Source organism: Moschus berezovskii, chromosome 2 (assembly GCF_049115385.1).
Source record: "Moschus berezovskii isolate FMDL1 chromosome 2, NW_MosBer_1.0, whole genome shotgun sequence".
NCBI lineage: Eukaryota > Metazoa > Chordata > Mammalia > Artiodactyla > Moschidae > Moschus > Moschus berezovskii.
The window spans coordinates 21,055,757-21,079,543 of NC_142461.1; the positions used below are offsets into that span (position 1 = coordinate 21,055,757).

General features: G+C 41.6%; 1 protein-coding gene across 4 annotated transcripts in view; it reads right to left on the reverse strand.

The window, feature by feature from the left end:
* RHBDD1 (rhomboid domain containing 1) overlaps positions 1–23,787 on the reverse strand; it is a 152,080-nt gene that overhangs the window by 125,988 nt on the left and 2,305 nt on the right. The gene's annotated exons all lie outside the window — the stretch shown is intronic.

Sequence of the window (23,787 nt, forward strand, 5' to 3'; positions counted from 1 at the left end):
TTTCCCATTGAAGTTCATGTTGATTTTCAAATCTCCAACTATTGTGTCAAGTTTGCAATTCCCCTCAATAGTATATATATATATCTCGAACATCATTACCCGTAATGGGAGTAATGGAAAAATACGGCCATGGTCATTAAGTAACCAGCTTGAAAGAGATCACAATATAAACCCTTCAGTATTAGTACAGTGTCCTATGATACCAGGCATATGCGCAGCAGAAAACCAAAAGTAATTATGTCTTTGCTTAAGAAAAAGTTCCCTCTCAACTGGAATTTTACTAGAGATGAAGAGTACAAACAGAAAGACAATGGCGTTTCCCCAAGTCTCTCTTAGGCTGTGCACCCGGGCTCACACTACACTTGCTTGACCTCTGCTCAGACCCAAAGGCCCCCCCTTGTTCTCCTCCCTTCTTACCTCTGTCTCCCCACTGATGACTGCTCCTGCTTCCCTAGGCCGCTGGGCTCTCCTGACTCCTTCCTTCCAATCCCCTCTTCTTTGCTTTTCAGTTTCCCTCCATTCTCATACTCTATTTTGCATACACTCATGGAATTCTATAATTCTACAACTCTCATGGTTTCTATAATTCTTTTTATCAGGATGGTTCCCAAATTTATAATTTACAGCCTTTATTTCTCAGATTTCAGAGACATAACCATCCAGGAAGAATATAATGTGCCCGATCTCTTGGTCTCACAGAATGACTATTTAGCCATACCTTCAATCACTAATTTATTTAATAAATAACAAGGGCTGGTTGCATGCTAGCCCCTGTACCAGGCACCAGAGGCACAGCAAAGACCAAAACCCTACCAATCTCAGTCCCTAAATGGCCCATTTCTACTTGTTGAAGGAGATAAAAATACTGGCTGCAAAAAAATCACAGGATGAATAAAATGACATGCTATGCTTAATAGTGCAAAGGCAGATAAAATCATAATCAACTTGAGAAGTGCATAATATGTGTCAGGCTCTGCTTTCACAAAGGTCAATAGAACATGAAGTTTTGAGTTTTAAGCAGCCAAGATCAATCCAAGTCTTTTAAGTAGCCAAGATCAAGCCAAATATTGTTTCATATCAGATCTGTGGCCCAATTTCCTTTCTTGTAAGTTACACCAAGTCAGACATCCAGGTGAGGGGTGTAGCCTATATGTAACAAGGTAACAGAAAATCCAACTAGTTCATGTGAAGATCAAACATGTAATTTGACCTTGTGGGTCAGGCAGGCACAGTTCTAAGAACACCAAAGACAACAGATCACAAGTGGCATTTACTATAAGATGAATATTGTCCTGTCCATCAATATACAGAAATTTCTAGAGATTAGTTAAATAAGCTAAGCTAAGCTTATTTAACTTATATGCAGAGTACATCATGCGAAATGCTGGGCTGGATGAAGCACAAGCTGGAATCAAGATTGCAGGGAGAAATATCAATAACCTCAGATAAGCAGATGACACCACCCTTATGGCAGAAAGTGAAGAAGAACTAAAGAGCCTCTTGATGAAAGTAAAAGAGGAGAGTGAAAAAGTTAGCTTTTTCACAGAAAACTAATATAATGGCATCCAGTCCCATCACTTCATGGCAAATTGATGGGGAAACAATGGAAACAGTGAGAGACTTTTATTTTCTTGGCCTCCAAAATCACTGCAGATGGTGATGGCAGCCAAGAAATTAAAAGACCTTGCTCCTTGGAAGAAAAGCTATGACCAAACTAGACAGCATATTAAAAAAAAGACATCACTTTGTCTACAAGGGTCCAACCAGTCAAAGCTGTGGTTTTTCCAGTAGTCGTGTATGGATGTGAGAGTTGGACCATAAAGAAAACTGAGTACTAAAGAATGATGCTTTTGAACTGCGGTGTTGGAGAATACTCTTTAGAGTCCCTTGGACTGCAAGGAGATCCAACCAGTCCATCCTAAAGGAAATCAGTACTGAATATTCATTGGAAGGACTGATGCTGAAGCTGAAACTCCAATATTTTGGCCACCTGATGTGAAGAATAGTCTCATTGGAAAAGACCCTGATGCTGGGAAAGATTTAAGGCAGGAGGAGAAGGGGACGACAGATGATGAGATGGTTGGAAAGCATCACCGACTCGATGGACATGAGTTTGAGTAAACTCTGGGAGTTGGCGATGGACAGGGAGGCCTGGCATGCTGCAGTACATGAGGTTGCGAAGAGTCGAACACAACTGAGCGATTGAACTGGACTGAAGCTGTGGGAGACAGCACAGAAGCAAGATTGATGAGCTGGAAACTGGAGCAATGTGTTTGGTTTTGAAAGTGACTTGTTTATTCTAATCTGTACCCAGATCATAACCAGTCATACAAGCTCCATGAAGAGCAGGTTGGGCCCTCGCTCCAACCCCGCCCTCGCCTTGTAAACACCTCCTTCCCCTCACACTCAACATGTCCCAACCTGAACATTGGAAGGTCCCTTCCAAGTCTGGTCCTCCAACCACGTTCCAGACCTCAGGACACAGAATCCCCATCTACCTAGCTATTCATGTTGGAGATGCTGATAACATCATCAAAACATACTTTCCTCTCTTCATCCCCAAATCCCAACCAGCACACTTTAATTCTTCCAAACAACTTTTTATCAATCTCCCTCTTTCTACCCCTAGATCCACTACATTAACCGAAACCACCATCACAGCTTGCCTGGATTACAACAAATTCTGCTTCTCCTTCTTATACCCACCAACCACTTTTCACCACTGCTCAGAGTAATCTTTAAAACTGAAGTTGGAATACCCTGCAGTAAGCCGTCAGAGGCTTATTGTTAAAGGCTGGATGAAGTCCAAACTTGACCACAGTTACATGCTCGTGATAACGAGTGCCCTGCCTACCCCTCTGGGCTCATCTCACACTGGTCTCTGCCTTATCCACTATAATGGATAAAATGCTCCCACTCAGCCACTCAGGTGCTCCCACCCGAGGAACTTCACGGTCACAGCATAAATGCTGAGGGCAGAGTTACCTGTTTTAGCCATCACTGAATACCCAGAGCCTAGCATAGTGACTTATATATTCACATGACTTGTAAGTGTTTGTTCAATGAGTCAAAATTAGCACGTTAAATACATCTACCTTATACAATAAATGAGACTGACTGACAAGGTCTGAATACCTATGATCCATTCATCCCTAAGTATTTTTCCTACAATTGAAGCAGTCTTCCTGATAGCACTATACATATTATTCCACTTAATACTTCCACTTCCTGAACAGTGTTTGTAACGTTTACCTCAACTTTATAGGAATAAACTTCTGTTCCATTTAAAATGTATTAGCAAATTGCTTTGCCAGAACTATTTGATAAAATAATGGCATTTTAATTATGTAGTAACACACACCAGACAGCACCGCATCAAGGTTGTGACAGAGAGAAATGGAAGACCTCTTAAAATATTGATAGGAAAATTAGCCACATTTACTTCTAATGAGAAATTAAAAATTAAACAGGTATGTAATAAGAAAAACTAAGTGGTTAGAACAAACAAAAGAAACTGAATTTATAATTTGGGAAACCAACGTGTCTCACGGGGGAAAGAGGAGTTTTACAAAAAAGGGAAAAGAAACTAAGTACAGTGATTTTCAATTCTACTTACCAAAGAAATATTTCATCATCACCATTTACCATGGTGACACTGTATCTCAATTTTCAGTTTAAATGTTCAAGAACTCAGGCTATTAAACTGCAAATATATATACCAGTTATAAATTACATTATCTCAATTTTGTTTAAATGTTCAAGAACTCAGGCTATTAAACTGCAAATATATATACCAGTTATAAATTATATTCCCAATTTGGCATCTGATAGTAACCAAATTAATATCACAAGAAAGAAACTGTAGTCCTAATAGGAGTAATCGAACACTATTCTGAAAACAGTTTTCTATGTCATTAAAAGTGCAACAGATCTTAAAATTATTCACTGTGAGCTTTTAAAATTGTGTGAGACTTTTCTTTAAGAATCAATAAAAGGATCATCAATACATATTTGAGGTAGAATGATATGTCATTATTACTATTTTCACACCTTTGGAAAATTTCATTTAGGTTCCATACATACTTAAGCATATCCTCTAAAAAAAAAAATCATAGAGGAGAACGTATGTTTGCCCAAGTTACTTCGCAAGTATTTATCAGAGGCCCGCTATCACTCAGGTTGAATATTTTGCTAATGCCTGACTTTCCAGATGCTTAAGTGTTGATTTTTAAAAACTGAGCTATAATTCACACACCATCATATTTTACTATTATACTACACATCTCAGTGGGTTGTGTATATTCACAAGGTTTCACAATCACCACTATCTAATTTCAGAATATTTTCATTCCGTCCAAATGAAACTCTCTCCACTTACCTCCTCAACCTTCCACCTACTCAGTACCTGGCAATCACTAATCTACTTTTCACCTCAATGAATCTGCCTATTCTGAACATTTCATACAAACAGAATCATATAGTATGTGGCCTTTCGTGTCTGGCTTCTTTCACTTAGCACACTATTTTCAAGGTTCATCTACACTGTATGAAGTATCAGTACTTAAGAGTTCCTTTTCATGATCCAACAATAAACCACACTGTCTTATCCATTTATGATGGACACTTAGGTTACTCCCAATTTTTTGGCTATAAAGAATACTGCTGCTATGAACATTCATGTACAATTTCTTTGTAGAAACATATCTTTCCAGTTCTCTTGGACATACACCTAGGAAGAGAATTGCTGGGTTAACTCTGGGGCTTCCCAGGTGGCACTAGTGGTAAAGAATCTGCTTGCCGATGCAAGCAGACTTAAGAGATGTGGGTTCGATCCCTGGGTTGGGAAGATTCCCTGGAGGAGGGTATGGCAACCCACTCCAGGATTCTTGTCTGCCTGAAGAATCCCATGGACAGAGACTTCTGGTGGGCTAACAGTCCACAGGGTCTCATAGTCAGACACGACTGAAGTGACTTAGCACGGTAACTCTATGCTTAACTTTTTGAGGAACTACCAGACTGGTTTCCAAATATCTGTGCCATTTTTCATTCTGTCCATCAATGTACGGGGTTCCAATTTCTCCACACTCATACATACTCAGCAACACTTGTTTTTATCCATCTTTGTTATTACAGCCATCCTAAGTGGGTGTGAAGCAGTACTGACTTGCATTTCTCTAGTGACTAATGATGTTGAGCAAATGCTTAAATTTGTATTGCTTAAAATATAAATATGCATGTTCATTGGTACACGTAACCATACAGATGAACATGTCCCTTCCTTCAACTTCCCTCCCACACTTCCTTCAAGGAACAGTTTAACAAACATCTCAGAAAAAAGAAAGATGATGAAAAAAAGATGGAACCACAAAGTCATTCTGGTTAAACTACCAGAATTTTAGCACTACCATCCATCTCCTCCCCTGTGATGTGATGTGTTAAAAGTGAACAAGAATGTACTTCAGTAGCAGGGGCCGGGCTGGGGCCAAGATATTCAAATCTACACACTGTAAAATATTTTTTTGAAAGATGCAGAGGGTCAGTATGATTTATCGATTCAAATAAAGCAAAAAAAAAAAAAACTATGGCAATAGCAGATTGGATATGCTAAACATAAAAACGTTCCCCACTTTTGAAATTACAAGAGCTGAACAACAAATTCAGTTCAGTTCAGTCACTCAGTCGTGTCCGACTCTCCGCGACCCCATGAATCACAGCACGCCAGGCCTCCCTGTCCATCACCAACTCCCTGAGTTCACTCAAACTCATGTCCACAGAGTCGGTGATACCATCCAGCCATCTCATTCTTGGTCGTCCCCTTCTCCTCCCGCCCCCAACCTTTCCCAGCATCAGAGTCTTTTCCAGTGAGTCAACTCGACAACAAATTAGAGCATCATAAATACCACACTGACTTGGATATTCACCCAAGTGAATTCACAAAACAATTACATGTATTTTTTGTCTCTCTCACTGCCAGCATAGTCTACTTTCTCTAAGAATGAACTGAAATGGATCATTTCTTCTCATTGCCACCAACTCTCAGCAATCTTTTCATTCATGGTTTTTCTAATCTAAACATAAGAGACTGTTTTTTTACCACCTGTTACTATAGAGCCAATAGATGAGAATGCTTTGTTCCAAGGCAATAATAATACAATCCGTTGTTCTTCCTGTAATACGTCTTAGCATAATTTTACTTTTCCTAAAGATATTAGCTCCAAGAAAACCCAATTACAAAGTCCAGATTTTTAAGATATTTTTGAAAGTAAGAAAATGCTTCAGTATAATATGTATTTGCATTTAGTGGAAAATAAGAATTTATGAACCAAACACTTGTGAAGTAATTTGTTTCCCTTTCCAAATATATGAGTGCATTTCAAAAAGCTTCAGTTCAGTTCAGTTCAGTCCAGTCCAGTTGCTCAGTCGTGTCCAACTCTCTGCGACCCCATGAATCACAGCACGCCAGGCCTCCCTGTCCATCACCAACTCCCGGAGTTCACTCAAACTCATGTCCATAGAGTCGGTGATGCCATCCAGCCATCTCATTCTCTGTCGTCCCCTTCTCCTCCCACCCCCAACCTTTCCCAGCATCAGAGTCTTTTCCAGTGAGTCAACTCGTCGCATGAGGTGGCCAAAGTATTGCATAGCTTAAAATGTGATAGTTGTTAAATACAATATACATAGTTATATCAATAACATAGGAATTATACTTTTAAAACTTAGTACTTAAAACATTAAATGTAATAGCAGATGGTCTGGCTTCACACCACTGCACGGTGATCAATTGACCAGAATGCATCATCTAACTGAGTTGATGAGTCAATGGGGAGCTCCAGGGGTCCGGTGTGAAAGCTGCAACAGAGCACCATCAAAATTTAATGACATAAACAACAGATTTTTTCTGGCCATCAAAATCTGTTACATGACTTCCTGAGCTACGTTAATGATAAAAATCAAAGAGAATCAGAGTAGGATTCTGTTTTCTTATTTCACATTAGAGGCAGAGATATACAAAGAAATGAGGACAATTGAATGAAAACCGACTTCATGAATAAACAATGAAAACTGGAGTCAAATTATAGGAAGAAGGTAATGGGAATCTAGTCTTCATGAATACTGTGACACTCAGTAATTACACTCCAGTGTCTATTCATGGAAATATCTAGTTTGGACTCTGGTGCAGAAGAAACTGGGAATTGAGAACACTTTCCCCTTTTAAAGACTGCTGACATCTCCATGTATACAATGGTTCTCCAATCTTGTACACTTCGTCTTCATAACTATGTAAGAAATGCTTACCCAGCTCGAGACAACCATTAAACTCTCTCTCAGATACCAATGGGCTAAATCTTTCTGATTTTCAGCTACCAGACCTAGCTTAAACACACAAGACCTAGTTTTTAACATTAGAGCTCCTCTTTCCTTCTCCTCCTTATATACCATCTCTCCAAGTGAAAACAAATACAAAATTTCCCATACCTTACTGGAACTAGGTCCAACTGTCTTTTACAAGCCCGTCTTAAGTACTAATATCAATGTCGTCCATGTGGAAGGCAAAATAGATGACCTCTGGGGAGTTAGGATTTAAGACCACTAAAATCGATGCTTTTGAACTGTGGTGTTGGAGAAGACTCTTGAGAGTCCCTTATACTGCAAGGAGATCCAACCAGTCCATTCTGAAGGAGATCAATCCTGGATGTTCATTGGAGGGACTGATGCTAAAGCTGAAACTGCAATACTTTGGCCACCTCATGCGATGAGTTGACTCACTGGAAAAGACTCTGATGCTGGGAAAGGTTGGGGGCGGGAGGAGAAGGGGACGACGGAGAATGAGATGGCTGGATGGCGTCACCGATTCTGTGGACATGAGTTTGAGTGTACTCCGGGAGTTGGTGATGGACAGGGAGGCCTGGCGTGCTGTGATTCATGGGGTCGCGGAGAGTCGGACACGACTGAGCGACTGAACTGAACTGAACTGAACTGAAAATGACATAGAGCAGTCCTGGGTGTTCATTGGAAGGACTGATGCTAAAGCTGAAGCTCCAATACTTTGGCCACCTCATGCAAAGAGTTGACTCACTGGAAAAGACTGATGCTGGGAGGGATTGGGGGCGGGAGGAGAAGGGGACAACAGAGAATAAGATGGCTGGATGGCATCACCGACTCGATGGACATGAGTTTGAGTGAACTCCGGGAGTTGGTGATGGACAGGGAGGCCTGGCGTGCTGTGATTCATGGGGTCGCAAAGAGTTGGACACAACTGAGCAACTGAACTGAACTAAAAATGACATAGAAGTTAAAGAATGTTCCAGACAAGTAAGCAGCCATTAATAAAGTCATATGTTATGTGGTGACAGACCCAACCAAAGGTCAGACCCTTATCACCTGATGCTCCTCCCCTAATCTTACTTAAATTATGCCTGACTCGATTTGCTTAAAATCCAATGTCATCATGTTATTCCCTGCCCCCAATCCATCATGTTTTCTTACCTAGATCAGCTTTCTCTGCATCATCATTGTAATAAGACTGAATAGTATCATAGTTAACAGAGTAGACTCTGAAGCTTAATGGCTTGGGTTCATATTCTGGCTTAACTGTTTGGAATTGTATGACCTTGTTGTCATTTGTATGAACTTGTTGTTGTGTCCAACTTCTTGTGACCCCGTGGACTGTAGCCTGCCAGGCTCTGTCCATTGGATTTCCCAGGCAAGAATACTGGAGGGGGTTGCCATTTCCTTCTCCAAGGGATCTTCTCAACCCAGGGATTGAACCCATGTCTCCTGCATTGGCACACGGATTCTCTACCACTGAGTCACCAGGGAAGCCCTTATAAAACAGATACCAAAGAATAATAAGACCTATCTCACAGAGTAGTTGATGAGTGAGTATATGTAAAACACATAGGATAAGGCCTGAAACATAATAAGGACTTTGTAAGTATTAGCTGATATAAAATCGTCATCAGATCAACTTCAAGCACTTTAGTCTATACTTCAGTCCTATAATATTTGCATACTGTTCTCAATAATAACTAATATTTATGCAGCTATTTATAGTTTACAAAATAGTTAAGTATACTTGCTTCATTTCACTTAATTCTCACAATCTGGGGAAGACATGTTATCTACTAGGTGGTCTATCCAGCACTGGCCAAAAAAAAATAGTTACCTTACTGTCTGGCTAGTCATTCTGAAGCCTGCACTGTACGGCTGTCCAGATGAGAAGAAGCTCAATAAAGCTTCTGCCCTTCAGACTTTCTGGGGATGTTAAATTCCTCTGTCCAAGGTGCTAATTATGGCCATCTCCACAGATGGGCAGTCCTATGGGGCTCTCTCACCACCAGAGGTCACCAAAGTGAATTTTACATACATCCCATAGCTTTTAAGTCTGAGTATTCAGAACATAACTGCCCAAGTTTAACGGAAATCCTTTCAGCAGTTTTGATGAGAAAGCTTCAGAGACAGAAATTCCATTTCTTTCTCATTTAAAGAGACCAAAACAACAATGCTCTTAAACTGGACTACTAGAACTCAAAATCAGCTCATCACACCAGACAGTGCTTGTTTCTCTGGCAAGCCCTTCAACCTTCTGCCTCTCACAAACACAACCCTTGCCGCTACTGTCTACACTTTTGAAAGACCTCCACGGTCCTGTCCATCACTAAAAAAGTAAATGTCCACATTTCCATGGGTTTCCCAGGTAGTGCTAGCGGCAAAGAGTGCATCTGCCAATGCAGGAGATACAGGAGACCTGGGTTCAATCCCTGGCTTGGGAAGATCCCCTGGAGAAGGAAATGGCAACCCACCGCAGTATTCTTGCCTGGGAAATCACATGGACAGAGGAGCCTGGAGGGCCACAGTCCATGGGGTTGCAAAGAGTCGGACACGACTGAGTACTTGTCAGCAGCACAGTTCCACAGCACATAAGAAATTCCTGGAATGACTATATGGGGTTAAATAAAATTGTTTTGGAATTTTAGGTTGTGATCTAGAGGCAGATTGGGAAACAGCTCAAACTTCTGATACACAGTCCATCTTTAACAGAAACCCTGAAACAAGATGTCAGCTACTTTGCTTTCACAAAACTGTTCCTTGGTGGTAAACTCAAGTTTAAGAGAATTCTTGTAGGTTCTAAAAAAAAAAAAAGACTAAAACAATGCTTCATTTTTAGTTCAATCTCTCCTTATATGGCATAAAATTCAATGAGAACTATTTTAGGTAGTAATAAGTGAGAAAAGGGTGAAAGTTTAAATATTTCCATTTAGCCAAGGGTTTGCTTTTATGAAAAATAAGATCTCACCAAACCAGTTTACGGTAGGTATTGCTCGTGGCAATAATGAGACCCACCGAAATGGATGCATCGTCAGGTGAGCTATCACTCTGGGTGCTGGGCTTTATCTCACCAGGAACTCTGGGAGCTGGTACAGATAAGACCTCAGTGTTAATGCCAAGGGCTAGGACTCTGCCTTAACTCCCTGTCACTGGTGGTTTGTCAGAGCAGGAAAGGTGGATGCCAGGGGCCAGAGAAAACACTCAGGTCACAAACCGCAGGCACTGAAGGCTGGGAGTCTGTCAGGGGACACCAAGGGCACAGGATGTAGGCATCTCACCCTGATGTGAGACACACTCCCGGCCACTCCTCCCAACCCGTTCAATTCTGCCCCAACCTTCAGAGCCCCTCTCCTGAGTTGCATCCTTTATGTCCGATTCCTCAGCCATCTCAGCATTCATGAAATCTCCCACAATGCCTTCCACGTGTTCGATCCACCTGTGCCAACAGGATGTCACCACAGGCTTTTTATCATCTCTACCACACTGTGTTTTCAGGATACCTCAGGGCTTGAGAGCACATATTCTGGAGTCTAAGCTGGTCCCAGTGCCTGGCTTTAGCCTTAAGAGCTGTGTGAAGTTCTGCAAGTCACTTAACCTAAGCCCCCGTTTCCTGCTATGAAAATGGAATAACAATAATAGCTAAACCTGATCCTGTCCAAGTCTCTTGGACAGCAGGGAGATCAAACCAATCGATCTTAAAGGAAATTAATCCTCAATATTCATTGGAAGGATTGATGCTGAGGCTGAAGCTCCAGTATTTTGGTCACCTAATGCAAAGAGCTGACTCATTAGAAAAGACCCTGACACTGGGAAAAGATTGAAGGCAGGAGGAAAAGAGGGTGTCAGAGGATGAGGTGGCTGGATGGTACTACTGATGCAATGGACATGAACTTGGGCAAACTTCGGGAGATGGTGAGGAACAGGGAGGCCTGGCATGCTGCGGTCCATGGGGTTGCAAAGAGTTGGGAACAACTGGCTGACTGAACAACAGCAAACCTGATCCTAGAATTCTTGCAAAGATTCAGTGACCTAAAACACCAAGTGCTTAGAATGATGTCAAGCACACAGTAAACACATTCAATCTCAGCTTGTGTTTTAATGACTTAAACAGAGATACCCATTTGTTACTGAGTTTAAGTCGTCCTCAGCACGGGTCAAACACAAAAGTCAAAAAACTTTGACTAAAGTTACACTTTCATATAGTACAAGTTCATCCTTGGCAGCACTGTTTTCAAGCTTTACACATGCACTATTACCTGACAAAGTTAATTCACAGATCAGGACCACATAAGGAAGGCTGTCTCAAAGGTCTAGCTCATGTCACAAATCTAAACCCAAGTCAGCTTGCTTTTACGGGAAGAGCCTCGCTGCCCAGGAAACCTAACGCCAAGCACAATCCTCCAGATCAGCTTTAGTCAGGTCACCTTACTCTTTTGAAAAAACAGGTCCTGCTTGCCTCAAAAGGAAACCATCCCCTACCCCCTAGCCAACTGTGCCATTTCTTCCTTGCCTCTTCTAACATTCTGTAAAACTCATATGCATACGTGTGTGTAGTCATATCCAACGCTGTGTGACTCCATAGACTGTAGTCCGCCAGTCTCCTCTGACCATGGAATTTTCCAGGCAACAATACTAGAGTGGGCTGCCATTTCCTACTCCAGGGGATCTTCCTGACCCAGAGATCGAACCCACATCTCCTGCGTCCCTTGCATTGACAGGCAGATTCTTTACCATTGTGCCACCTGGGAAGCCCTCGTAAAACTCACTGTGGCCCCAAACTCCCCAGGAATAAGGCTCCACAGCTTGGGAGGCGCCCTGTCCCCCCATTCTATGAACAAAGGACATCAAACTCATCACTAAGTTGGTCTCAGTTTTGTCATCCTGCAGATCCCATTCAATCCTCTAAACTTTATGCGGCAGGTATTATTTCATTTTACAGATGAGTGGGGATTTTAATCAAGATAATCTGGTTCCAGAGTCCTCGTTCTTAAAACAAGTTGTGAATCACGTCTGTCTGCATGAAAGTTGTCAGTTTTTAACTCTTAAGATAGCCTATTCTTGTACTCTAGTGGTTTGTCAGAACTACCATGTAAGCATTTCAGTGAGTTACTACGGCTCAGTGGCCATGGTTCTAGGTAAGCTGTAGGGCAGGAGAGGTGCACCCCCAAATAGGCCACTTGGCATAAGGATTATCTTGAGCTGAATATAATTAAGAACAAGCAGATACAACTAAAGCTCTCTGCTTCCCCAGTCGGCTTAAAAGCAGGACATAAATATGCGTACCACTCCCCCTCTACCAGGCAGGACAAAAGTTAATCACCAGAGACAACCTTAAAATTGGTTCCAAAAAAATCTGCACAGCAAAGTTCATCAACTAGCCCTAATCTTCCATTAGTTCCCTGACCCTTTTGCCTTCCTACCACTTGCTGCCCTAGAAACTCAAAGCCCTTTTCCTTTGCCTTGTCACTTCTCAAAGAAATGTATTCTTCTTTTGTTAGGATGCTGTATAAGCCCAAGTTCTAACCAACTCTTGAGTTACTCATCACTAGGTATGGTACTTCCACCATCTGAACCACCAGGGAAGCCCACTAAAAGCTGTACTACATGAATTCCCTAGGCAAGAATACTGGAGTGGGTAGCCATTCCCGTCTCCAGGGGATCTTCCCAAACCAGGGATCGAACTTGGGTCTCCTGCAATGCAGATGAGAAGTGGGCATCAGAGGACGAGATGGCTGGATGGCATCACTGATGCAATGAACATGAACTTGGGCCAACTTCAGCAGATGGTCAGCGACAGGGGGACCTGGCGTGCTGCAATCCATGGGGTTGCAGAGAGCTGGACATGACTGGGGGACTGAACAACATCATCAAAGGTACTTTCACTGTGTGCACAAGCTTGGCTGCAATTCTCAAAATGAGCCTTTATCTCCAGATTTTGGGGTGACAGTTTGCCCTGTGACCTCAGTTCTGACAGATCTAAGAAAAAGTCACTGATTTTCAGTTTGTTCAGGGTTCTTCTTGTTGTGAAAACCGGGGTAATGACCTGCAAGCTCTTTACATGTCAGAATTGAAATAGGAGGTCACTCCTACTGTCTTTTGATAAGAGAAATGACACTTCAACCACCAAAAGAATTAGGAAGGACATTATTTGAGCATAAAGACTTGTCTTTGCTAAGAAAGTGCAGTTGGTGACTTTCATCACACACCAAAATATATATGCACTTTGAAGTATTTCAAATATAGAAAATTTCAGAACACAGAGCTTTTACTCTACCAAATGAAACCGTTTCTTGACACAAAGTAACTTGAGGTACAAAGTAATGTTCAATTATCCAACTTCTTTTGGTAATTATCATTGTCATAGCTTAAAAAACAACAACAAAATCTGTTTCTAAAATCAAGTTAAAAAACAAAACAGTAACAGTAATCCAAATGTCACTTTTCTCATTTGGGAATATACTCTATACACATAGAGAAGATGAGGAACAAAAGACCCTGCTTCTTCACTGACTTTTCTCCCACGAGGACCAGGGCTCGACCTGGCAAGGACTCTGAAAGAAAGGCATGAAGCAGGGGGATGTGAAGGGTGCCCTGCCCAGCATTCGTTCACCCTCAGGCCCAATCCTGCAAAGTAAGGCTTAATCTAAGCCACAGAGAGGCAAACATCTTTTCTACCTTTTACATGGACAGTAAGGAGATCAATCCAGTGAATCCTAAAGAAAATCAACCCTGAACATTCATTGGAAGGACTGATGCTGAAGCTGAAGCTCTAATATTTTGGCCACCTGATGCGAAGAGCTGACTCACTGGAAAAGACCCTGATGCTGGGAAAGACTGAAGGCAAGAAGGGAGGAGGGCGGCAGAAGATAAGATAGTATCAATGACTCAGTGGATGTGGGCTTGAGCAAACTCCAGGAGACAGTGAAGCCCAGCGTGTTGCAGTTGATGAAGTCACAGAGTCGGTTTTAGTGACTGAACAACAACCTCTCAAGCAACACTTTTCCAACTCTTAGCCCTGTGTTTCACTCTGGAAGGGGTATCTTCTTTTCACAATCAACAAATATTTAGGTAGCACTCATGAAGTGTAAAAATTTCTATACAACAGCCTCTTTGGGAGGAAAGCGTAACCTTTACCCTATCCTTGCTCTTATTTTACTCACGGTGATCATGATACATAAGAAAGTACCCAGTGATGAGTAACTCAACAGATGGCTAACTTCGGCTTATACAGAATCTTAACAAAGAACAATACATTTTTAGAGACGTGACAAGGCAAAGGAAACGGGTTTTGAGTTTCTAGGGCAAAATTTCTTTGCCAAATCTCCAAATGCTGCCTGGTCGGATCACATCACTTTGCCTTTGAAGGACTTCTGCAGAAATGCACCTTCATATTATTTGAGGCCTGTCATAGTTCTCACTCACCCGAGGGACTGCTGCAGAGGAATCATTTTCACATTGTTGTAAAACACTGTTCGGACGGACTTCTTCCCTGTGCGAAATCCTACCAGAGCTAGAAAAGGCTTAATTTCACTAAGAAGTGCCTGTGCTCTCTTCTGCTGAGAGCTACTCAGCCATTTGGTTGCTTTTTTCCCCTTTACTACCAACTTCTGTCTTAAGTCATTTCTAAAACTGACACTTTCTGGAAATAGGCAATTTGTGCCAATATAAATGTACAAATATGTGCCAGTATAAAAAACTGTTAAGTCAATTCAATTCAGAGAACACCTTAGGGAGGAGGATTCCTCACCTGCATCAGACTTTGAAAAAGCAGATAAAAGGAGGAAAGGTATTTGTGCTGTTAGTATATGTGTTAGTCACTCAGTCGTGTCCAACTCCTTGCAATTCCACGGGCTGTAGCTTGCCAGGCTCCTCTGTCCATGGAATTCTCCAGGCAAGAATATTGGAGTGGGTAGCCTTTCCCTTCTCCAGGGGATCTTCCCACCCCAGGGATCAAACCCAGGTCTCCTTCATTGCAGGCAAATTCTTTACCGTCCTAGCCACCAGGGAAGCTGTTAGCATAGAGACAGGAAATAGGTGAAACATGCTTGTGCGTGCCTGCTCAGTCATGTCTGACTCTCTGTGACCCCATGGACTGTAGCCTGCCAGGTTCCTCTGTCCATGGGATTTCCCAGGCAAGAATACTGGAGTCAGTTATTTCTTCCTCCAAGGGATCTTCCCGACAGAGGGATTGAACCCACACCTCCTACACTGGCAGGCAGGTTCTTCACCATTGAGCCACCACAGTTCAGTTCAGTTCAGTTTAGTCGCTCAGTCGTGTCCAACTCTCCGCGACCCCATGAATCACAGCACGCCAGGCCTCCCTGTCCATCACCAACTCCCAGAGTTCAAACTCATGTCCACAGAGTCGGTGATGCCATCCAGTCATCTCATTCTCGGTTGTCCCCTTCTCCTCCAGCCCCCAACCTTTCCCAGCATCAGAGTCTTTTCCAGGGAGTCAACTCGTCGCATGAGGTGGCCAAAGTATTGCAGTTTCAGCTTTAGCATCAGTCCTTCCAATGAACACCCAGGACTGATCTCCTTTAGCATGGACTGGTTGGATCTCCTTGCAGTACAAGGGACTCTCAAGAGTCTTCTCCAATCACAGAAGCCCAAAATATGCTTAGCAAAGTTTAAATGCATTAGGCTGCTCAGTTCTGCTATAATGCTTGTTGTGTAACAAGCAGATTTGTTCAAATGCAATTAGTATTGATATATCAGGGAACAATTTGAATACAAAGTCTGCATCGGATTTGCAAAGTTTCATCAGCAATAAGTCTTAGGTGAATGCAGGAAACTGCACTCTGCTAAAGCAAGCTGCACAGAAATTCATAAAATGTACACATTGCACACTTTGAACACCCACCAGCAGCCTAAAGTTCAGTGGGTATTTAATGAGTTACACACCTCCACGTCTCTAGCTACGACTCACCCATCCAGATGATCCTTCCTCCACCACTCGACAGTAATTCACAAGCTTCAGTCTTTCTGACAACCACTTCTGACAGCAAAGTTTAGAACTTTGGGAAGGTAAAGTGCCATATTTCTTATGTACTTCTGTATTTATCATTTAAGGAGTGTAAAACCATGCTACCATTGGGTTCCTTTTTTTTTTTTAAGGTACCACTGATAAAAGTTTTTGAGCGTTTTGCTCCTAGTATCCTTTGCGCCATAAGCTCTCTGGTTTTTACTGCATGCTGTCGTACAGTCTGGTGGTTTGGGGAATGCCTCTATCACTTTGGGGTCTAAAGTGTGTGGGAAGGAGGACAGTCTGTATTCTGGAATCGCTGTTCTTTAGCCAATGTTATCCCACATCCACTCTGTGTTTTATTTCTATCATTTCACTCTGTAAGCCAAACCACCCAGGTTAGAGGCTCTCATCACTCAAATACTTAAATACCATATACTCTGAACTTTCTTGGGCAAATTAGAATAAGAGGGGATAAATTCTCTTTCAACCTACCTAATATGCCCATTTTTTCCCCCTTAAGTCTTCTCTACCAAAAGCTGTTTCACCTTCCTTCACATGGAATTTAAAACCAAGACTCATTTAATTTTGGCATTTGTTTACTTGACTGTATGTCCTACGAGTGTCGAGGTTTCCAGCTCTGATTACAATTATCCAATGACACAAAACATCTGTGTTTGGCAAGACGCTTTTAGTAAGAGATATCAGTACAATATTCGAGGGCAACAATTTCAGCAAAGAAGTAAAGGAAGCGTGAAAGTAAGAACCCAAGATCAGATGTTCTGACAACACACGCAGCTCAATGAGCCAACTGCATTTACATGCATTGTGCATGTTTCACTACTAGACAGCATACAAGGTCAAACCGCTGTCAGTGACAATAAGCTTCCAAACTTCTGGTCAATTATCTGGTTAATAACAAAAGACAAGGCTATGACATCATTACGGCTATGATTAATTTACACAGATCTGCTTCCTGTTAATCGAATACATCTTTAAAAAAGCATTTAATTATTTTTCACCTAGGAAGCCAACACTCAGCTTTGTTAGACGAAAAGCAACCTTGCTGAATTCAACGTGAGAGGCTGTCAGGCTGCTCTAAGATATAAAGGACAAGTCTTCACAGGGCACACTGCTGCAATGCAGGAGCTGCTGCCACATCCACAGCAGACACACAAGATGATGGATAGCACAACACGTTCGAACCGTTTCCGAAGACAAAGAAGTTGTCAGCGAACAGGGGGTAAACAGACAGACTCTGGCTAAGGAAACATCATGGTTCTTTTTGTCACAATGACATACAGGCTAGTAATATTAACATATGCAGCACAGGACAGCAGTTAAGGACAAGCTCCAAAATACGCGAGCCATGGGAATTTATAGGAAAGTTACTAACTGCTGGATTCCCACCAGGACAAGGAGATAATGTAGCCACATTTGGGACTGTGAAGCTCAAATGAGATTATGTATATAAAATCATAAATTGAAAAGTGATATGGTTTTTAATGCATATAAACACATAAGGTTTAAGATTAAAAATTCTAAAAAGCTTGATTTTATAACTTAGTAACCAAATAGCCTTTTTCTGGGCTACCTAGGATCCTACATTTTTAAACTGTATTGTGTGATACAATTATACACTTTTTAAAAAAACAACATGATGGGGTATGTGGAAGGCACAACAAAACAGAAAAAATAAATTTAACTAAAATAAATTTAACAATAAAATCTCAAACCAGAGTTTTTATCAAGATGATCTTAATCATTACATTTGAGAATTTAATGAGCCTCCATTTTAGGATTAAAAAAAAAGTCAGATAGCAAAAGTTTAATCCCCCCCCCTTTTTTAGAGTGTTATACTCTTGATTAGACGATCTTTATACATGGAAAATGAAATACTGGATTCTGTATATAATCTTGACTTGTGCTCCATCGTGAGGTGAATTAGTGCCAACTCCAATTCTGATCCATCATCACTTATGATTTCCAATATCAATCATAAGCCGGTTCCTTTCTCACAGACTACAAGTTTTAGTGTAATGAGGGCTCATTAAAGTTCTCCGACTGACAGCCCTTCAGACATGAGTCCTTAAACCAGGAGGCACTCAGGGAGCAGCAATGCCAGCAGTCCACCATCACTCCCTTCAAGAGGATTTAAGGAATTCTACACTCACGCTCACTCCACACCAGATTTCTTTGTTTACCTAAAGTCAATGAAAAGGTGAGAGCCATAACCCCATTTAAACTAACGCATATAAGAACTGTTAGTGAATTATTTATGGAACTGAAATCCTCCTAGCACAGGAACAAGTCAAGAGGGGAATGGCACACCAGACATCAGAAATGTTCATGTTCCTCAAGCACACAGGATGTCGGCTAAATGGGACAGCCTAGGTTTTTTTGTTTTGCTTTGCTGCCTGGCCAGCATCAATTTCGTTTTTTCAGAAATAGGTGAGAGATGGCTCTCATTCCCATTGGATGTGGTCCTAGAAGGACCACAAATCAAGGGTGTGTTTCCTACATGGATTTGAGGGTGACGCTGACCAAAATTGGAATAACAGCTCTCTTCCTGGAATCTAAAACTTGTGCAGAGATACTAACAGCTTCTGGATCTGATATTCAGAACATTAAAGAATTTTCCAGATCTACCCAAGTCTACTCAAGCCTTGAGAGCTCACCTGGCTGCTGTCCTGTGGTTTTGGCTTTTCTGTAGATTTTCTGAGCTTATTCATACATTTCCATTAAATCTCCTGTTCTTGAATAAGTTGGGCTTCCCTTGTGGCTCGGCCGGTAAAGAATTTGCCTGCAATGTGGGAGACCTGGGTTCGACCCAGGGGTTGGAAACATCCCCTAGAGAGAATGGCTACCCTCTCCAGTATTCTGGCCTGGAGAATTCCATGGACTGTATAGTCCATGGGGTCACTAAGAGTTGAACACCATTGAGCAACTTTCACTTTCTTGAACAAGTGATCAAGATAACTTAGTTAACTTCTGTTCTCACAGTTGAAGAGCCCTACCCAGATATTAGGGCATTTGCCAAGGGCGAGCAGCAGATCCTAGTATCTCTCAAGCATCACAAACTCTCATTTTTTATTGAGTCCATACAACACTCTAGCTGACAGGAGAACCACAACTTGGAGGGTATACAGGCAGCATCCCAAAGGTTGACCACACAAGCTACTCCCAAAGAGAGAGTGTGCACAGAGCTGAGGAGGCGAGTGCAAGAGCAGCTTCTGCACACACAAGGCAAAGCCCTCTCAATGCCATACACTTGGTGCAGAAATTTGGACACTAAATGAAGAACGTTATTTCAAAAGGACGAACTGATTGTCGTAAATGTGGCTTCTACTTATACAAAACTGATGATTTTTCAGGAAAACTTCTAATTACTGAAGTGATGTACTCCCTTCGTTCTGTGTAGACTAGTCTACACACCTAATAAAATGTTATCAGTTGACAGAAACTTCTGGCTAGAACTTTAGGACAATGAATTATTCAGATTCATGGGAGGAAGGGAGGGAGGAAGAGAGAGAGGGAAGAAAAAAGGGGTAAGAGACTTCAATTTCATAGCCTTCAGGAAGGAACACAGACATATCCTGCAAACTTTTCTGTGGTAAGGTTTAACCCTCCTTTCCACCATAATGCACTTCATTAACAGATCTAAATACCCACATTTCTCTAATCGTGAACCCAGAGAAGAAAACCAATGAATGCGAAACTACAGCAATAAAAGCACTAAGCATGTAAGTCAATATATCTTCATCTATATTCCATCATTTAAGAAATACCTGAGCATCTACTAAAAGACAAGCACTATCCTTAGAGACAACCATAGTCTTGAGAGAGAAGCAGACACACAAACAGCAACATTACAGTGTGATAAAGAACTGTAACAGGTCTGCAAATAAAGATGCATTAAGTGTTTGGAAAATAGAAAAAGTAAGTTTTAAAATTCAGTATGGGATGTGGACTCTTCTATGGCTCTGTAAAGAATCTGCCTGCAATGCAGGAGACCCCAGTTCAATCCCTGGTTTGGGAAGATCCCCTGGAAAAGAGAGTGGTTACCCACTCCAGTATTCTTACCTGGGAAATTCCATGGACACAGGAGCCTGGCAGGCTACAATCCCCAATCCACAGAGTCACAAACAGTCAGACACAACTGAGCAACTAACATTTTATGGGGTGTGGGAGAAAGAAAGTCCTGAAGCAAGTATTACCCTGTGGGCAACGCAGAGGGAGATGAAATGTCCAGGACACCCAGAGTCAAAGCAGTGGAGCCATTCCACAAAGAGAAATGGATTAAATTTTAAGACATTGTTTGGCTGATGTAACAGCTACAGGGTGAGTGTTTAGAAAGCAAAAAGGTCCCTTATTAATACAAAATGAACATTCTTGGAAAGAGAAAGACTCTGAAGACTCCTGAAGACTCTGGTGTGAAGGAACTTCTACCTGGGCAGCAGGCACAATGTTTATTCCTACATCTGTTCAAAGTCAGCATCACAACTGATTCATTACAATATACATCCCTGCAAATGTCTGGTATTTGTAACATAAAAAAAGGTAGCAAAATTTCTTTCACAGTGTTGCCCAAGAGACTTTGCTCAAGGGAAACACACATACACCCTTATATATTATTTATATAAAACTGAAGTCACTGTCATCTGTATCTAAATTTCATTCATAATTATCCTGATATTGTGACTTTGGATTTTAAAAATGCATAAGCAACTGAACACCATCAAGAAACAGCCATTGGTCTAGTAACAACCTTCCTGGGGCTAAAGCCAGATTTGGGGTCAAATCTAGACGCTTACTAGTAAATGGCTTTGGGCAAATCACATAGTCAATCCTGCTGAGTTTCAGCTTCTTTATCCATGGATGATGAAAATTCCACTTACTTTCTGGCGTCATCAGGAAGAAATGCAATAGCCTGTCATGTAAAAGCATACAGCACATCCCCAAAGTTTGTTCTCCATTCTCCCTTCCTCTCCATAAAGTAATGAGCCTTCTCCCCCATGGACCTAGACTTTATTGCTTTATAATTATGATATCCATGTAACAATGTCCAAAAGTGGTGGTGGTAAATAACACCAACATGCAAACCTGAATGCACACATTGTTAGCTGGCTACCAGCTAAATCCCCAAGGGCTCTTGCACACTATCCATTGCTTCCCAGAAATTTTATACATTTTCTCTTCTGAATACAGTCAAAATTATCCACGGGCTTTGAAATATCACCATCATGATGTTGCACAGAGCAGCTGGTTGATTGAAAGTGACTCCCCCTCCCCCACACCCCAGCTGTCACCAGGAAACCCTTCCTCAATGTGTGAAAAAAGACAATGTGATAATACTACTACCACTATTAATAACAATCTAACAAATACTTAGCATTTGAGATTATTTTTCTTATGAAAGCTCACTCTTAACTGGAAATTAACTCTTTAAGAAAAACCTTTTATCATGTAAATGCAAACCAGCTGTTTTCATACAACAGAAAACCAAAGGACAGTAAACACAAGTAACATATTTCCACTGACTCCTTGTTTCTTCTTCCTTGAGTCACTTATAATGCTAAACAACAGCCAGTTAAAATATTATATAGTTTTAACCGTGCTAACAGATGTCACAAGCTTAGAGTGATTGTAAAAAAAAAAACAAACCTCAGATGATCTCTCAAAAAATGTGCCTAGATTCCTATTTTTGTATTAATCACGTTGAAGGTTGGATTTTTCTTTTCTAATAGCCACTCATTTCTCTGCAAGAGAAGCATATGTATGGCATGTTTGACACTGCTGAAAACCCTGGAAGTTGTTTTTAGAACATGTTTGTGAATCCCACTCAGGAATTCTCAGCGCCCAGACTTCTTGAGTACAGTACAGCTCATCTCCTGAGGATTTCCACACCAAGATGAAGAGTTTCACACCTTCTGACTCAGCCTCCATGGAGGGTCACTGCAAGAGGTTCAGGATAAGCCCTTCAAACTCTCTCAAAGCCTCTCAGATCTTGAGCTTTACAAGATGCTGCTAAACAGTTTCCCCTGCTACAAAAATCTGAAGTCCCCTGCTTAGATGACTGACTGCAACTGGAGCACAAAAGGTGATCTCGGTAATGGCTTTTAAAATAATTTTTACAAATACATGTATAATGTATGGATTATGTGTCTCCACTCCTACATTACCATACATTGCCAAGTAAACAAAATTACGACCTAGTAATAACTCCATCCTAAAGGAGACCAGTCCTGGGTGTTCACTGGAAGGACTGATGCTAAAGCTGAAACTCCAATACTTTGGCCACCTCATGCAAAGAGTTGACTCATTGGAAAAGACCCTGATGCTGGGAGGGATTCGGGGCAGGAGGAGAAGGGGACGACAGAAGATGAGATGGCTGGATGGCATCACCGACTCAATGCACATGAGTTTGGGTGAACTCCAGGAGCTGGTGATGGAAAGGGAGGCCTGGCATACTGCAATTCATGGGGTTGCAAAGAGTCGGACAGGACTGAGCGACTGAACTGAACTGAACTGACACCTTCTGTGATCACATATTCATACGTAATATACACAGAAATACAAGAGATTTTGGGTATTTTAAAAAATGGAACACAAAACTTTTCACTTTGCTATCATTAAGTATCCCTATTGAAAAATAACGATTTCAGAGCTGACAGCATTTTCTTATTCTTTGGTGCATGTCTTCAGTGAAGTCTCATCTCCTGTGACAAGTGCCGCTTCCTCTGGCTATCCCTGTTAACTGAAGATACTTAAATATTAACCCCCGATCCTGACCCTGTCCTTTCAGTACACACACAAAACAATTCAGGAAAGTTGCTCTGTTACAGTGATAGACCTGAAAATAGTGTTCTTCCACTGGGCTTAAGAGTTTTAACTTTCTCCAAGTGTGCACTTTCTCTCATACATAATAATGTGAAAGCTTTGACTCCTCAGTATTTTGCTTTAAAAAGGAAAAAAGCAGTGCAGTTAGGTAATTAACAGAATCACCTCATTTATAAAAATACTATGAGGCAATGAATGAGATCAAGCTAGATTTGAGGTTATAACTACCTTTTCTCCCTTGTCCAATGTTTACCAGTTAACTGAGCCTCTGAGTGTAATAGACGTGTTTTGCACTTGATTTTATTTTATTCAATGTCCTAAGGTAGTCCACACCATGACTGCTACTCTATTGCTACTGCTAAATCACTTCAGTCGTGTCCGACTCTGTGTGACCCCATAGACGGAAGCCCACCAGGCTCCCCTGTCCCTGGGATTCTCCAGGCAAGAACACTGGAGTGGGTTGCCATTTCCTTCTCCAATGTGTCAAAGTGAAGTCGCTCAGTCGTGTCCGACCCTTAGCGACCCCATGGACTGCAGCCCACCAGGCTCCTCCATCCATGGGGTTTTCTAGGCAAGAGTACTAGAGTGGCTTGCCACTGCTACTCTATAGGAGAGGAAATAAATACTGGGAAGATATTAACTTGTCTATTCGA